Source organism: Pinus tabuliformis, chromosome 5_2, assembly GCF_031772625.1.
Source record: "Pinus tabuliformis cultivar Carrire ecotype Pingquan chromosome 5_2, CPIR1, whole genome shotgun sequence".
Lineage (NCBI taxonomy): Eukaryota > Viridiplantae > Streptophyta > Pinopsida > Pinales > Pinaceae > Pinus > Pinus tabuliformis.
In genome coordinates this window covers 621,835,579-621,844,784 of record NC_142306.1, presented here as the reverse complement: position 1 = coordinate 621,844,784, position 9,206 = coordinate 621,835,579, and positions in this window count along the sequence as shown.

Below are 9,206 nucleotides of genomic sequence, written 5' to 3'. Positions count from 1 at the left end.
AGGCAAGGATCATCTCAAGAAGGATTTTTCATCATATCAGGGTGGTATGCCTCAAATCTACAGTGCTCAGGAAGTGCAGACAATTGGGGATGTTGGACAAATCATTCCTTGGATTTATGCAACATTGGATAATAGGCAAGCGAATCACCAGGCATCTATTATTGAGATGGAAGGTAAGTTTTTTGATCGAGTTATTTCTAATTTGATTGACCCTGGATATAATTATATTTATGTTAATCCTAACTTGGTGGATAAGTGTGGTTTGAGAAAAAAAGTGAAAATACAAAGAAAAGAGTTCATCATTGGGTAAGATATTGTTCATTTGAGTTGAACAGTATGCTTACATCAGTGCATCGAAATGTGCTTCCATTGGGTTCATACAGTATACTTTTGGGTATGGATTGGTTGTACCTTCACATGACTAAGGTGGATTTTTATTAGAAAGTTATTGAGTGCTTAGATGATAATGGAGAATAGAGAATCTTGTAGGGTAAGAAGAAGGTGACATCAGTTAGAATGGTTACATCTCTGCAGGCAAAGTGCAGTTGTAGGAAATGGTTTGTATTGTTTGTAGTGCATGTTTCTAGTGATAAGGGTAAGGATGATGAGGATGCAGAAGTATTGAAAAGGTATTCGGTTTTACAACAGTTTTAGGATGTATCTCCACCAAATATCTCAAAGTTACTGCCTCATATGGAAGTGGACTTTTTATTGATTTGATGCCAGGGGCAACACCAACATCAAAGGCACCTTACAGGATGAGCACTCCAGAGCTAGTGGAATTGAAGTTGAAGTTGAAGGAAATGCTTGACAAGGGATACATTAGGTCGACTGTGTCGCCCTGGGGTGCACCGGTATTGTTTATGAAGAAGAAGGATGGTACTCTCAGGTTATGCATTGATTATAGGAAGTTGAATAAGGTAACGATTAAGAAAAGGTACCCTTTGCCAAGGATTGATGACTTTTTTAACCAGTTGGATGGAGTAGCAGTATTCTCGAAGATTGATTTGAGATTAGGATATCATCAGGTACACATCAAAGAAGAGGACATCTACAAGAATTATTTCTGAACCAATTGTGGGCATTATGAGTTTGTTGTAGTTACTTCTGGTTTGACTAATGCTCTAGCTACTTTCATGTGTTTGATGAATAGTGTGTTGTGTCCTTATCTAGATAAGTTTGTGATTGTATTAATTGATGATATATTGATATATTCTAAAAATGAGGAAGAGCATGTTGAACACTTAGCAACAGTATTGAGATTTCTAAGAGAGCATCAGTTGTATGCCAAGCTTAGTAAATCAAATTTATTTCAAATAGAGGTACATTACTTGGGACATGTTGTTTCCAAGGAAGGCATAATAGTGGATCCGAAAAATATTAGAGCTATCATGGAATGGGTAGCTTCTAGGAATGTGGATGAGGTCAGATCATTCATGGGGTTAGCAGGTAATTATAGGAGGTTCTGTTAGAGCCCTATGTTATAGTAATCAAAGTAAAGTTTGGTAATTTTATTATTCTAGTCAATCTGTAAAGTGTCCCTATGATCTCATAAGAGATCAAGTCTTAGTGTCAATTTAGGATAGGATATACTAAATTTTTGAGTGGTGAAAGAAATCAAGTTATCAAGTTCTTAAAAGGTCTAGGTTTAGTAAGTCTAAGGTTAACGTGTCATCCAAGTCACGAATAAAGGAAATAATTGGTTTGGTATTCATTATTGGGACAAGTTAGTGATTTATTTTGAGTCAGTTGCATGGTCAAATCAGATAGTACATCCTATCTTTGTCACCATAAGTTGTTGTTGCCTTCTCCTTTGCGATGTGCTTGAACATTAGTCATCATTGCAATTAAAGGAATTCCTGGACTACGTGGATTTTTGTAAAGATATGTTTTAACTTTGAAAAATCCATCGAGCACATTACTCATCCTCCTTAGATGCCCTGAATATCAACGAGAGCTCACTGCATTTTAGCTGTAGGGGATTCGCTACACTTCTGCAAACCGAGGGTTTTCTAACCACCATGACCACATCCAGGTTTCAAATTTCTCTTTTCTGAAATGATTTATGTTGTATGAAGTATAACTCATCTTTAACAACCAAGGAGATCACCCATATGAGCTTTCACATAACCTTTAACTCTCTACGCTTTCCTCGTTGCACACGTGTTTTGGTAAATTTGTTGTGCTACTGTCAAAGGCTTTAACATTTGGTAGAAGATAGGAGTTTTGGAACTCTTTTTTATCTATGGAGTTTCAAAGAAGGTGCTTTAGGTTTTCAACGTCATCTATCAACCATTTTTCTCGTTCAGAGACTTCAAAACCTAGTCAAACCCATGCAAATGAAGTTTCAATTCGCTTAGTCGTTGTGCTTTTTTGTAGGTGATTATTCTCAAGATTGGAGGTTTGCAATTCAAAAATATGTTTTCTAATAAGTATATGATGTTTTAGGGGTTTTCTTCCACCTCTCTGACACATTCGAAAATACAGGAGATGATTAGAAGTATGAGAATGGTGAATTCATTGTGGTTTTGCTGCGGTTTTTCTAAAGGAAGAAGTAACGCAACAAATTTGTTCCACTTCTACACAGTCATCAATTTAACCTTTCAATCTGAATCCAGATCTCTTGAAATCAATTTATAGGTTATGAAAAGTTTCCTTAAGTGTCTTGGAGATTCACATCCACAACTTTTATATTTTCCTTTCAGTATGTGCAAGTTTAGTCACAGGTGTATGAAAATATGCTAGGATTATCATATTATTGTTTTGGTATGTTGAAGAATGATGTGTAGACTGATACAAGTTCATTAGTATGTTGAGAAGACATCAACATTCAAGCATTGATTATATAGTATGAAATTAAATTTTGTTGTGTTTCTGCTGTGTTTTTTCTGAAGAAGTGTGTTGCATTTTTCACTGTTTTAGCAGTTAACTTCAAGATTAGTTTTTGACAAAATGGAGATGAATCTTAAAAAACAAAAAGAGGTTTTTATCGAACATGAGCTAAATAAATAAATAAAATCATTTAATTTCTTCACATGTGTCATAGATTGGAAGATTCGAATGAATATTTACAACCTATTTTTTAGATTTTGTCATTTCATGTTTTAGTCATGATATTTGGGCGTGGATTCTGAGGAGCTGGAGAATAATTTTCGAAAAATTAGAGAGGTTTCTCTCAAGCACAAGCTCGTCCACAAAAAAATCCTTCAACTTTGTAATAGTTGTCATGATTGATGCTTGATAATGATGGTTAGACCTCACAGCAGCAACATAGCTTGAGGCGGAGCAGCATCCTCGGCCCCCGCTTGCCCCATTAATGCAGATCCGAAACCCTCACGACGTACAAATAAAGAATCATTCACCAAAGTGTAGCACTAAAGTCCTTTTCCTCGTCTTTGGCTCTGAGAACCCAGGTTGGAGGACCACTCATCTTCGGCTCTGAGAATCAACGAAAGAGTTCTGGGATGACTTGCTATGAGTATAGAGTCGGGAGGTTGAGGCGAGAGTCCATGTTTTGAAGGTTTCGGAGGTCTACAGCTCGAATCCCTTCTGTGCTGTTCTACTTTGGCGGACAAGCCAAGGAGAAGGCCTTTAGCGTTTTTGAACTGAGCTGCAGAGCTTGAGCAGGGAATTTTTTGTCTTTAGGTTTTCACTGTGCGGGGCGAGGTGGCTGCCCTAGCTGCCTCTGCCCCCGGACTCGCCTCTGCTCTGGTTGGGACCGGATGGGTTCCTTTATTGTGGCAGATGGTGCTGATTTTGGTCGCTTGCTGACTTATCCACTGCGGTTATTTGGAGCGTTGATGGAACTGGGGTGTGGAGGTGACTGTCTTTGCATTGTTTCGTGCCGCTACAACATGGCTGGGTTCGCTAGGGTTTCTGTAGGCTGTTGAGGAAGTATGGGGAAGTTTTGTTTCTACCTCTAGTTTTGTATGTTTCAGGAGGAGAGTTTGAGGGGGCAGGGGAGGAGTGGCTACCCTGGCTGCTCTCTTCCTCATTTCGTGCCTCTCCTACTTGTCTGGGCGGCCAGATCTAGAGCTTATTGTTCTCGTTTTCCCTCCTCAGGAGCTTTTATTTTGTTGTTTTTTGTAATGGGTATGGGTATCCTCTATAGGTTTGTTTCTGGGTCTCAATATTGACCTATTGGGGTTTATTTTGGGCACTATTTCTACAGACTTGCTGGGGTTTACATACCCTTTTGCTTGTTGCCCTATCCGAGGGATTTTCTGGAATACTTCATTTGGAGTATTATTTTGTAAGTGGCTTTGCCCACACTTCTACATATGCTTTTAGCATCTACAACATGTAATTTTCCGAAATTAATGAAAATTACGATTTTTCTCTACGGGAAAAAAGTTGTCATGATTCAAGAGATATGATCCAATATTTGACCCCTATTTTCCATAAATTTGATCCTTATTTCCTAGCAAGCAGTTCCAAATCTTAATGTAACAGATTCTATCTTTGGGGAAATGGTTAAAATCGACCTCTGTAGCTTGGGAAATAGTTGTCCCTTTGTAATTTGTAAATTTCTATGAGAAATGGATTGGTGAGTTGGTCAGTTTGTGATAGAGAAAAGACATTGTGCATTGTACAATTTTATTTGAAAATTTCAGTGAATGATGAAGGCCAAAGTCTACTTGTTCAAGGATTCTTGTGTCCATCATTTATGGTGATGTTTATCTCCTATTTGTGTTTCTTTATATTCTATTATAGCTATGCTTAAATGTTATGTATTTAGTGCTTAGTTAAACAAACTCATTTTAGAATTCACTTCCAGGTGCTCTGTTATAAGTAACTAAACATTTCAATGTTTTTTCTTCCACCTTAATATTTAAAATTCATTCTCAGCTAGACGATTTAGATATTATCAATTTCATTGTTCCTATACTCACTCTCTATAATGAAATTTGACAAAGACACCATAAAGGATTGCCTATCTTGCCCCTATCTAAGGATTGTTCATTTTCCCATCATAACATTGAAAATCATTAGCTTAATTTGACTTTGTGCCCAATGGATTTTCCCTCTTCCCTTCCATCAAAATATTGAAATTATTCTACCTTAATCTATAGACCTAGCCTAAGATACAAAAAAATTCATAAGAGAGATCCCTCTTCGGGTTTGGAAGGGCTAGCTTTCAACCCTAAAGATTGGTTTGTGGTTACCTTTGGGTTCCTCTCCTCGACCTAGAGGAATTACGAAGTGCTAGCATAGTGGTGTCATTGTCAAGGAGGGAAAGGTTATATCTTCTCCGGGAAAGAATCATCAAGTTTCAGATCTGATTACTGATAGTGAGCAATGATCAGACACAAGAAGGTTGTGCATTATTCCCCAGTAAACTCCATTTCCAAACAGTCCCAAGTTCAAAACATCTATGGAGACTCGACTATCAAAGGAATTCATAGCATAATTTCATATCTAGTCACCTGGTTAATCGAGATGACAGGGTATGTTAAGATTCTTGTTTCTATTGAAGGTTTCAAGGAATATTGGGACAATTTTGATGATTCAAAATCATGAATCTTTTTCAAGGTTTTTTTCTATTTATTTAAAGTCATGCAAATGCAGCTTAGAAGCTAAGATCAATTTTCTAGAAAAAATAGCTGAAATATGTGAAAGATATTGAGGTTTTAGAGGCCCAAATACATTCCCATAATTTCCAAGATTAGATTCAGTCTTTTCAAAACCTTATTCATCCAAAATGAAAGGAGGTGGTGCTACCCTTTGATATTGAGATTGAAGAATGTTATGTTTTTGTAATGGGTTTGATGACTCACAGCTCAAACCATATGTTGGAAAAGAGGGCACATATGAATTGTCCAACCATGATAATAAAATTGTAGAATTCCTTGAGCATCAACAATCAAACTATAACATCCATGCCTTTTATGATCCTATAGCTCACTATATGGAAGGTTTTTTCATCTTGTGTTTTCAATCATGTTTTTAATATGGAGATTGGATGCATCATGAGTTTCCACTACCATTACACTGTCCAATTTCCATATGGTGCAAGAACATTCAAGCAATCCACTTATTTTAGCAATGACTTGATTGGCTTCACAAGAATTTTTGTATCACTCTATTTCAGTAGGTTAGAGTAGGAAATGGTGTGCAATAATCTTGTTGGGAAAGCATCCTTTAATTTTGGTTGTAAAAATTTGTTTTTAGTAGTTTGGTTTCAGTTTTCAAATTGCAAAAGTAGTCATTATTAGTAGTTCTTAGTTTGTAATTCAGTATGTCACTTCTTCAGTTTTGAACCTCAGCTTGCAGCAGTGTACACTTTTTATTTTCAGTGGGTTTAGTCGCTAGGTAAGTTTACAGGTTGCAAGTGGTGAAAGGATGGGAGTAGCCCAATGGATAGGCACATGGTCTATGGTGTTCTTTGAAACCTCGCAAGGAGGATGTCATCCCTATTGGAGTCAATGCTAGAGTCCTATGATATAGTAATCGAAGTCAAGTTTGGTCTTTTTATTATTTTGGTCAAGTTGTAAATTGTTTCTATGATATCATAAGAGATCAAGTCTTATTGTCAATTTAGGATAGGATATACTAAAGTTTTGAGTGGTGAAATAAATTAAGGTATGAAGTTCTTAAAAGGTCTAGGTTTAGTAAGTCTAGAGTTAATGTGTCATCCAAGTCATGGATAAAGGCAATAATTGGTTTGTTCTTTAATTACTAGGACAAGTTAGTGATGTATTTTCAGTCAGTTGCATGGTCAAATCAGATAGTACATCATATCTTTGTCACCATAAGTTGTTGTTGTGCTTCTCTTTTGCACTACGCTTGAACATCAATCATCATTGCAATTAAAGGAAGTCTTGGACCGCGTGGAGTGTTATAAAGATATGTTTTAACTTAAAAAAACCCATCGAGCACATTACTCATCCTCCTCATATGCCTTGAATATTAATGATAAGTCACTGCGTTTTAGTTGCGGGGGATCCACAACACTTCTGCAAACCGAGGGTTTTCTCACCACCACGACCACATCTAGGTTTCAACTTTCTCTTTTCTAAAATGATCTATGTTGTATGAATTCTAATTCATCTTTAACAAATAAATAGATCACCTAGATGAACATTCAACCCACAAAACCTTTAACTCGTTGCACTTTCCTCGTTGCACCTGTGTTTTTGTAAATTTGTTGTGTTATTGTCAAAGGCATTAAAATTTGGTAGAAGATAAAAGTTTTGGCATTAATTTTTATGTACGGAGGTTCAAATAAGGTACTTGAGATTGTTAGCATCATCTATTAACCATTTTTCTCGATTAGAGACTTCAAAACCTGGTCAAACCCATCCAAATGAAGTTTTGTTGCGCTTTTTCTGTAGGTGATGATTCTCAAGAATGGAGGCTTGCAGTTCAAATAGATTTTTTCTAATAGGTATCTAATGTTTTATGGCTTATCTTCCACCTATATGATAGATTCAAAGATTCAAGAGAATCATGATCAGAAGTATGAGAATGGTGAATTCACTACGCTTTTTCTAAAGGAAGAAGTAACGCAACAAATTTGTTGTGTTTATACATAGTCAACAATTTAACCTTTCAATCCAACTCCACAACTCTTGAAATCAATTTATATGGTTATAGTGAGTGTCCTTAAGTATATTGCAGATTCACATCCATAGGTTTTATATTTTCCTTTCAATATGTGCAAGTTTAGTCATAGGTGTATGAAAAGATGCTAGGATGATCATATTATTATTTTGGTATGTTGAAGGATGATGTGTAGACTGATACAAGTTCATTAGTATTCTCAGAATACATCATCATTCAATCATTTCTTATATAGTATGAAAAGGAAATTTTTTGCATTTCTGCTGCGTTTTTTCTGAAGAAGTGTTTTGCTGCATTTTTCATTGTTTTAGCAGTTAACTTAAAGATTAGTTTCTAACCAAATGGAGATGAATATTAAAAAAAAAAAGGGTTTTTGTAAATATCTAACTAAATACAAAAAACCTCCATTTTATTCACAGGTATCATATATTGGAATAATTGAATGAATCTTTACAGCCTAGTTTTTAGATTTTGTAATTTCTTGTTTTAGTCATGATCTTTGGGAACGGATTATGAGGATATGGAGAATAATTTTCGAAAAAATAGAGAGCTTTATCTCAATAACAAGCTCATATACAAAAAAATCCTTCAGTTTTTAACACCTGTCATGATTCAAGAGATATTATATAATATTTGACCCCTAGTTTCCAAAAATTTGATCCCTATTTCCTAGTAGGCAGTTCCAAATCTTAATGTAATAGATTCTATCTTTGGTGAAATAGTTGAAATTGACCTCTTTAGCTTGGGAAATATTTGTAAATTCTATGAGAAAGGGGTTGGTGAGTTGGTCTGTGTGTGATAGAGAAAATATATTGTGCATTGTACAGTTTTATTTGAAAATTTTAGTGAATGATGAAGGTCGAAGTCTACTTGTTCATGGATTATTGTGTCCATCATTTATGGTGATGTTTATAACATGTTTGTGTTTATTTATATTATTTTATAGCCATTCTTAAATGTTATGCCTTCAGTTTTTAGTTAAACAAATTCATTTCAAAATTCACTTTCAAGTGCTCTATTATAAGTAATTAAACATTTAAGTGTTTTTTCTTCCACCATAATATCTAAAATTCATCCTCAGCTAGATGCTTTAGATATTATCAAAATAATTGTTCCTCTTCTCGCCTCTCTACAACAAAATTTGACAAATACACCATCAAGGATTGCCTATCTGGCCCCTATCTAGGATTCTTCATTTTCCCATCATAGCACTGAAAATCATTAACTAATTTAACTCCATGCCTAATAGATTTTCCCTCTCCCCTACCATAAAAGTATTGAAATTATTCTACCTTAATCTATAGACCTAGCCTAAGATCCATAAAATTTCATAAGGGAGAGCTCTCTTTGGGTTTGGAAGGGCTAGCTTCTAGCCCTAAAGATTGGTTTGTGGTTACCTTTGGGTTCCTCTCCTTAGCCTGGAGGAATTACGAAGTGCTAACAGGTTCTTCAGAAACTTTTGATGGATTTCTTATCCTATTACATCATGACATCGCAAAGGAAATAAATTTGAATAGACAGATGAATGTGCAACCAATTTTGAGCATTTGAAGTGTTTCATACAAATGCTCCAGTTCTAAATGTTGCAGATCTAGATAAAGAGTTTGTGGTATGAATAGATGCTTACAAGAAATGAATTGGTG